Source organism: Myotis davidii, unplaced genomic scaffold, assembly GCF_000327345.1.
Source record: "Myotis davidii unplaced genomic scaffold, ASM32734v1 scaffold638, whole genome shotgun sequence".
In the NCBI taxonomy this organism is placed as follows: domain Eukaryota; kingdom Metazoa; phylum Chordata; class Mammalia; order Chiroptera; family Vespertilionidae; genus Myotis; species Myotis davidii.
In genome coordinates this window covers 372,430-381,432 of record NW_006289391.1, presented here as the reverse complement: position 1 = coordinate 381,432, position 9,003 = coordinate 372,430, and the positions used below count along the sequence as shown (strand labels likewise).

Genomic DNA, 9,003 nt, shown 5'->3' with positions numbered 1-9,003 from the left:
AAGCATGTCCCTTTATTGTCATTGGTTAGTTTAAAGAAATCCCGGGCATGGCCAGCAGAGGCCGGGGCTTCCGGGAAGGAGGTGCCCTCCTGAGCACATGGCGGCTGCCCCAACACCCTTACCCTGGGGCAAGGTGGAGGGCGTAGTCCTCGCCCTTTCAGCTCTATCCACTGAGCCAAACCGGTTTCGGCCTGAACATTTTCTAAACTTCCTTTCTTGGAGGTCTCAAGCATACCCATACTTTACTGTCACCTCTATGTAGATGGCTCCAAGTCTCTCTCAAGAGCTCCTGCTGGAAGGATAACCTACTGGTACTACAAACTCAACAAAGCCAAAATTAAACTTAACATCTCCCTTAATCAAACTCCTCTTCCTGCTTCCATTTTAATTGTTATCCAAATTTGAAAGCTCTGGGTTATCATGCATAGACTATGATAATCCACTTACAATAGTACGGCAAGCACATAAAACACTTAGGAATAAACTGAACAAAATTATGCAAGACCTGCACACTGAATCTCTAAGACACTGCTGACAATATAAAGACAACCTAAATATAGTCAGCCCTCTTGTATCCTTGGGTTTTGTATGCATGGATTCAACCAACCATGGATCAAAAAATATTCAAGGGGAAAAAAAATCGCTTATCTCTATGGGTCAGTTCTGATCTCTGCTCTTCCTTTCTCTCCTCTTCTCTTCCTTCCTTCTCTCTATTCTTCCACCCCTCCTCCTATCATCTACTCTTCCTCCAATGGCACCTCCCCTCTCCCACCCTCCCTCCCCTAACACTTTGCTCGAACACATATATACACACTTTATCTTTTATACTGTATTTTTACTGTACCTTTTCTATATTTAGATATGATTAAATACACAAATACTTACCATTGTGTTACAATTACCTACGGTATTCAGTACAGTAACATGCTATACAGGTTCATAGCCTAGCAGCAATAGGCTAGCTAGACTATCTATAGCATCTAGGTTTGTGTAAGTGCAATCTATAATGTTCACACAATGACTAATTCACCTAACAACACATTTCTCAGAACACATGCTCAATAAGCAGCACATGACTGTAATGGAATACTTCATAGCCATAAAACATACTACATCAAAATCAATATGCTAAGTGAACAAAGCCAGACACAAAAGACTACATACTGTATAATCCCACATGAAACTGTAGAGAAGGCAAACTATGGTGATAGATCGTAAACCAGTCGTTGCCAGAGACCAGGGGAATGGGATAGACTGTAAAGAAGTTCAAGGAAATTTTTTAAGATTATAGAAATGTTCCATATGATGACTGTGGTGGTGGTTACACTACTATAAATATTTGTCAACTGTATTTGACATCTTCCTCTTTCTGAACACCATCACACCAGCATTTCCTGGAAGCCTTAGCATCATTCACACACATAACCAGTCCCTTCTCATCCTTCCTCTCTCCATTCCATTCTATGTGTATCAAGATTAATCTTCCTAAAACACAGCTCAACTAACCAAACAACTTCAGGTTCTTCACTGTCCACAAAAGTACCAGTTTCCTACTGCAGCACTCCTGAAGTTTCTTGAAGGCAGGAAATGTCTTATTTATCTTCATATTTCATTGGCAGTACTTTAAACTGTGTGGCATGGTCTTTCAGTATACTACACACAGAAGAATTTTAGAAGCCTTCTGACTTAATAGGCCAAATTATATGATACTGGCTACTGAAAAATGCCCCCCCCCCCATTATATCCATAATTTCTGGAACCTTGACTATTACCTTATATGGCAAAAAATGGGGGCAGGTGACTATGTTAGATGGGAGGTTATGCTGGATTATATGGGTAGGCCCTATCCTAGCAGAGGAAAATTTGACGCAGAGGAAAAGACAGAACAGAGACATTTCAGGATGCTGGCCTTGAAGATGAGGGAGATATGGCCACAAGCCAGAATGCCAACAGCCACAAGAAGCTAGAAGAAGCAAGAGACATTCTCTCCTAGAGCATGGCTCTAGTGACACTCTGATTTCAAACCAGTAACACTCATTTTAGACTTCTGATTTCCAGAATCATGACAGAATACTTTTCTGCTGTTTTAAACCACCCAGTTTGTGGAAATTTATTACAGCAGCCATAAGAAACTAGTATCTCTACACCTATAAAAAAATTCTTTATAGTAAAATACTTTAAAGCCCCAGCAACTTCTTTCTGGATTAGTGTCAATAACAAAGTTTTATAAACAAAATATAGTTTCTTGTAGTATTTTGCAAGCAAAAGAGGAATACTTTTAATATCTCCAATAGCAGTTAATTCTTCATTATCTCAAGGTCTAACTAACATATTCAAACTAGCACAGTATTTAAATAGAATTTACTTAGGTTAAGTGGGTTGCTTAAAAATCACACAATTAGCAAGAGACTAATTTAAGATTTAAGATAGTAAGCCAAAGTCCATGTTCATCCCAATTTATTATGCTGCCTAATATTTGCTCCAATGTCAGGAAATCAAATAAATATTAATTAATGAATCCAGGAATTAAATGTGTTCTTTCCATTCCCCATCCTAAATGCAATTTCTACTCTCCTCCTCCTACTCCAATTTTAACCCACACTGTATTCACAAAGTATTATTTTATTATTATTTTGTTAATCTTCACCTGAGGATTATTTTCCCAACGATTTTTAAGAGTGGAAGGAGGGAGGGAGGGTAGAAGAGCTGCCTTCTGCATGCGCCCCAACCAGAGCTGGGGATCAAACCTTCAACCCAGGTAGATGCCCTTGACCGGGAATGGAACCCACAACCCTTCTGTGCATGGGCCCACGCTCTAACTGTAACTGGACAAGCAAGGGGTCCGGGCTGTCTGTCACTACTTGAGCCAATTAAGCAGAGTCAGGGTTGAATCATATATAAGGGTTTATTCCAATAATGCCAGCAGGATGGGAGAGCAGCAGGTCATCCACAAAAATCTGCTCTGCATCCTTCAACCCCCACCACCATAAACCAACTGCTTATATTGGACAGGAAAAGATTACATGATGAGGTAGGCAATGCAGGCTGGGTCGGGACTCCATTGTTTGGGCAACAAGGTTGTTAATCTTTCCATGATAATAAGCTGTTCTTGAATGAGAATGGATGGAATTCCAAGGTTGACTCCCAGGTCCCAGGGGCGTACAACTCCCAGCCAGGTTAGAATGTCCTCTCTTTAATCAGAACAAGGTAATCATGGTTAACAGAGCATGATTAATATACCTTATAACTGTAGCTAGTCCCCAATATTCTACTTTTGCCCCTAACATAACTACTGAGCCATACCGACCAGGGTCACTAAGTCTTTTTAGATTAACAAAATCCTAATATTTCCTTTCTGTAGACTTGTATAGTTCTTACATCCAAGTCCCGGTTTTAGCAGTGAATTAGTGGTTTGTATAATTACTTAATGACTACCTGACTATCCCTACTCTGTTCTATGTCTATTAGGTAAAAGAAAATAATTGTAAAAGCTGTGATAGAATCCTATTTTGAGAACTACAAGAATAACTTTTGTTTCAGACATATTACTGTCTTCCACATAACAATATTTCTTAAAGTATCATCTCCCTAAAATACAGTATCTTCCTTGTTGGCATTGGAATAGATAAGCTCCTCATGGTGATGAATTACTACCACTGCTACTTTTCTAAATCTGTCATAAGGCAGATGAAATTTTTCTTTCACTGGGGTTACTGAATACTCATTAACCAAGAGGCTAAATATAGAAAATTGTTTAATGGAGAATAAGAAATAAGTGGATGTATTTACTATTGAGAACTCAAGTTCACATACTGTAATGAAAAGAAGGGAAGGGGAAAGAAAAGATAGCAATACCATCTGGAGGAGAGTGAAAAGGGATAGTAAAGGTCACAGATAGTCCTCCCAGTCTGCACTCTCCCACTTCTCACACACACACACACACACACACACACACACACAGTTTGGATATTATTAAAAACTAGTGCCCTGGTGCACAGATTCGTGCACATTGAAAGGAAATGAATTAGAGGGTAGTAGGCAGGAAAGGACTGGGTGAGATGGGCCAGATGCCCTGGAGCCAACCTCCCATGGTCCCTCCCTAGCTGGCCACACCTGGGGCAGCGATGCAGCTTGAAGGGTGTCTGTGAAGTGAGCGGGGGTCCCTCCGGCAGGTGGGGCCTCTCGGCCTGGCCTGAGGGGATCAGGCTGAAACCAGCTCTCCGACATCCCCTGAGGGGTCCCAGATTGTGAGAGGCTGGTTCTCGGGTGACACACCCCTGAATTGGGCTCCCTCCTCTCTGGTTCTGGGTGCGTCACCCAAGAACCATCGCTGCCAAGTCACCGCAGCTCGGCAGCTCCTACATTGAGCGTCTGCCCCCTGGTAGTCAGTGTACATCATCTAATGAGCCATGACCAGTGTGCAAATTGACCATCACTCCAACACACAAGATGGCCAGCCCCATGTGGTCAAAGATGGCCACCATAAGATGGCCTGCAGGGGAGGGAAGTTGGGGGCAATTGGGCTGGCACAGGAGGGCCATTTGGGGGGACCAGGCCTGCAGGGGAGGGCAGTTAGGGGTGATCGGGCCGGCAGGGGAACAGTTAGGCATAGATCAGGCTGGCAGGGGAGTGGTTAGGAGGTGATCAGGCTGGCAGGCAGAAGCAGTTAGGGGCAATCAGGCAGGCGGGTGGTTGGGAGCCAGCAGTCCCGGATTGTGAGAGGGATGCCCGACTGCTGGGATCGGGTCTAAACCGGCAAGGATCGGGTCTAAACTGGCAGGGATCGGGTCTAAACCGGCAGTCGGACATCCCCCAAGGGGTCCCAGATTAGAGATGGTGCAGGTTGGGCTGAGGGACAACCCCCCTTCTCAGGTGGGTCCCTCAGCCTGGCCTGCGGGGATCAGGCTGAAACCAGCTCTCCAACATCCCCTAAGAAATCCCAGATTTCGAGAGGGTGGTTCTTGGGTGACACACCCCTGAATTGGGCTCCCTCCTCTCTGGTTCTGGGTGCGTCACCCAAGAACCATCGCTGCCAAGTCACCGCAGCTCGGCAGCTCCTACATTGAGCGTCTGCCCCCTGGTAGTCAGTGTACATCATATCTACCAGCCAGTCGCTTAACCTTTTCTATCCTATATAATAAAGAGGGAATATGCTAATTGACCTCACGCCATTGCAAAGATGGGGCACCCACAGCCAAGAAGGAGGGAATATGCTAATTAACTGCCCCGCCCTCAAAGATGGTGGCGTTCACAGCCCCAAGATGGCTGGCAGGGAAGGGCAGTTGTGGGCGATCAGGCCAGTAGGGGAGGGCAGTTAGGGGCAACCAGGCTGGCAGGGGAGTGCTTAGGAGGTGATCAGGCTGGCAGGCAGAAGCAGTTAGGGGCAATCAGGCAGGCGAGTGGTTGGGAGCCCGCAGTCCCGGATTGTGAGAGGGATGCCCGACTGCTGGGATCGGGTCTAAACCGGCAGTCGGACATCCCCCAAGGGGTCCCAGATTAGAGATGGTGCAGGTTGGGCTGAGGGACAACCCCCCTTCTAGTGCACAAATTTCATGCACCGAGCCTCTAGTATACAGATAAGAAGGTACTAAGAGATATTTCATATTATGACTTTTCACCATTTAAAGTATCTAGCATTTCATAACTTGACTGCTCTGACAAAGTCCAAAAGCCATTATTTAACCAAAGTTTGCTTTAAAAAAAACACAAAACTACTTTGGGTTTCTGGTCAAGATGGAGGCGTAGGTAAACATGGTAGCCATTTCAACATGCCTCAGACAATTCTAGTCATGTCACTATCTTGGCTGACACCTTTCATCAGCCTCACCCCATGGCTCAGAGTAAAATCCAAATGCTTCACCAATTCTTTCATAATCAACCCTTAACATACTTTTCCAGCCTCATATCCTTCCATCAAGAACAGTAACCTCTTCCCACTACCATCTCTCCTATGTCCAAAAGAGGCTTATTTTCCAAAGCCCAGCTCCAATGCTTGCAGCAAAACCCTTCCCTGACCACCCAATGCTCTCCACCACTTCCATAAAACAATCCCTTCCTATTCTGAATTCTCAAAGTAACTCCGAAGCATTTTTCACTGTCCACCACATAATACAGTTTCTTACGCACATACTTTTCACCTCCCCTCCTAGACTGCGGAGTTGCCTGTGAATAGACTCTAGGTCTGGCTATTCTTGTTTGTTTGTTAATACTCACCTGAGGATATTTTCCCACTGATTTTTAGGGAAAGTGGAAGAGAGTGGAGACAGAAACATCGATGTGAAAGAAACACATCGACTGGCTGCATCCTGCACAAGCCCCAACCAGGGTCAGGGCCAGGGAGGAGCCCGCAACCAAGGTACATGCCCTTGACCGGGATCTAACCTGGGACCCTTTGACCTGCGGGCCAATGCTCTATCCACTGAGCCAAACCAGCTAGCTGGCTATTCATTTTTAACCACCCACTTCTTCTCCCTCTACCCCCACTCCATGCTCATCCCATCCTCCACCCAACAATGCCTCACTAGGTGGAATTCAATAGATACCTAATTCCTTGGCCTACTCAGATTCAACCAGAGATATTAAGGACAGAGCTATTTCTCATTTTGTTGGGCATGACTTGTAAATCATAATATCTTAACTACAACAACTCAACTTGCCAGTGACTGAACCCTGCATATCTCGACAATGATTCCATAGCTCTACTCTGGCACATCAACAGTCACTGCAGTGAACAGATAAACTTTCTTTGGGACAAAAAAAAATAATCCTCAAGGAGAAGGCTAACAACAATTGCTTGTGACAGAAATGAAAAAAAGGGAAGGTAGAGAAAAGAAAGACGTGGTACAGAAAGGGATAGTGCCGAAAGGTATCCAGACTATATGCAATGGGATGGGACATTTGTTGAACGAATAAAATAATAAAGAGATAATTCTGATTAAAGTACAACAAGCAGCATTAAACAAGTAACAACCCAGCAAAGCATTTTCTAGTGAATCTTGCCTTCCTCTGCATAAAAAGCACCTTCAGTTTAATGAGCTAACTGGACTAAAATGCCCTACTCAATTCTTCCTAGTCAACGTTTGCAACATGGTTTCCAAAGAGCTTACATCAGAAAAGGCCAGGAAATTAGGACACAAAAATGGTAAAAGAAAACTGTGAAGTCAGAATCTCATGACTGTGCTTACCTATCTATCCTCCCTTTTAAATTGAACCCTGAAAGGATGTTTTGTTTAAGATGCATACACCACTGGCTATTTGACCTGCGGGCTAATGCGCATGTCAAGGCACTTGCAGGGTAACCATCAGCATACTCGCCCTGTGTGAGCTTCTCATGGCTGGAACCTGACTTCAAAGCACACAACACATGCTCAGTAAAACTGCTGAATGAAAAACCAGCTGCTCTCCACAATTTCAACCTTTATAATGTATCCCCAAAACACCAACTTCTAGTCTCGTCCTAGTATAAAAGTCCTGGACTTACCCATCACCACACAATAAGGCCCTCCTGAACCTTTCTACCCCACCTCACTGCTCTGAGCTACAAGCTTTGCTGGCTGCTTAGGGCTAAGGTGAACACTTAAACAATGTTACACAACATTCTGTTATTTACCCAAAAACTAGCTTCATGGAATGTAGCTTTTCTTTCTGCTTTTATTCCTCCACTGCTTTCATACAATATGTATCTGATGATTCCCCCTCCAGGGAGGTCTAACATGCTAAAAAAAAAAAAAGAGCTAAGATAAAAACTGGGTGGGGGCTGGGTGGAGGGGGGAAGGGGAGTAGGATAGGGGACATCTGTAATACTGTCAATAATTTTTAAAAGTTATTTATTTATTTGTTTAATCCTAACCCAAGGATATTTTTCCATTGATTTTTAGAGAGAGCAGAGGAGGAGAGACAGAGAGATACATCAATTAGCTGAGAGAGACACATCAATTAGCTGCCTCCCCCAGGCACCCCAACCAGGGCCTTGGATCAAGCCTACAACTGAGGTATGTGCCCTTGACTGGAATCAAACCCAGGACCCTTCAGTCTGCAGGCTGATGGGTTTTTTTTTAAAAACTGGGTGCCAGCCCCAGCTCTCTATCCTTTTAACTGTACAGTGCAAACAGCACACATGCCAGGCCTCCTTCACCTTGTTCTGAAGTCTAGTCCAAATGAGAAAAGCCTGCAAACTGTCCCGTGTCACCCAAAGGTAAGCCGCGTTTAGATAGCCCTGGCCAGGCAGCTCAGTTGGCTGGAGCACCCTCAGTGCACCAGTGGGTTGCGGATTCCATTCCCGGTCAGGGCACATACCCAGGTTGCTGGTTCCATCCCTGGTCGCGGTGGTGCGTGCGTGCGGGAGACAACCAAGGGATGTGGTGGATGCTTCTCTCACATCGATGTTTCTTTCTTTCTCTCTCTCTCTCTCTCTCACCAATGTTCCTCCCTCCCCCCCACCCCCACTTCTCCCTCTCTCTCTAGAATCAACAGAAATATGTCCTCGGGTGAGGATTTAAAAAAAAAAAATGTGCGTTCAGACAAAGCTTAACTCAAAACCAACACGACAGGTCGTGACCAGCACCTTGCAGTCAGTCACTCAATAAATAAGTCAGATAAGGACTATTCCCCTCCAATAACGGGATGGAACAGGAGAAGCACACTGGCCAGGTCCCAGGGTCCCTGGCAGGTACCTCACATCTGGGCCTCCCCCGTCCAGCCCCCCAGGTACACTATGGCTGTGACAATGAAGGATTCTAATAATGTTTCGTTCAGGGAGGTAGGCCCTATGAGGCCAACTGCCTCTACCTGCAGGTCATAAAACGGCACCAGGCAGAGGCTCAGGGCGAGACAGAAGCCAGGGAGCACACCCCTCTCCCTCCCACGCACGCCCCGCTCCGCGCACAGCCGTGAAGCCGGAGAAAGGATCGCAGCCGCGGACGCCGGGCTGCCGGCGAGTCCGCAGACCACAGCGCGTGCCCGCTCGGCGCGCCGGCCAGTTACAGCCCCGGCTCGCCACCCCTC

The 9,003-nt window shown here is 45.5% G+C and overlaps 1 protein-coding gene across 1 annotated transcript in view; it reads right to left on the bottom strand.

The window, feature by feature from the left end:
* Positions 1 to 9,003, bottom strand: part of ANKFY1 (ankyrin repeat and FYVE domain containing 1) — a 71,713-nt gene that overhangs the window by 62,202 nt on the left and 508 nt on the right. The gene's annotated exons all lie outside the window — the stretch shown is intronic.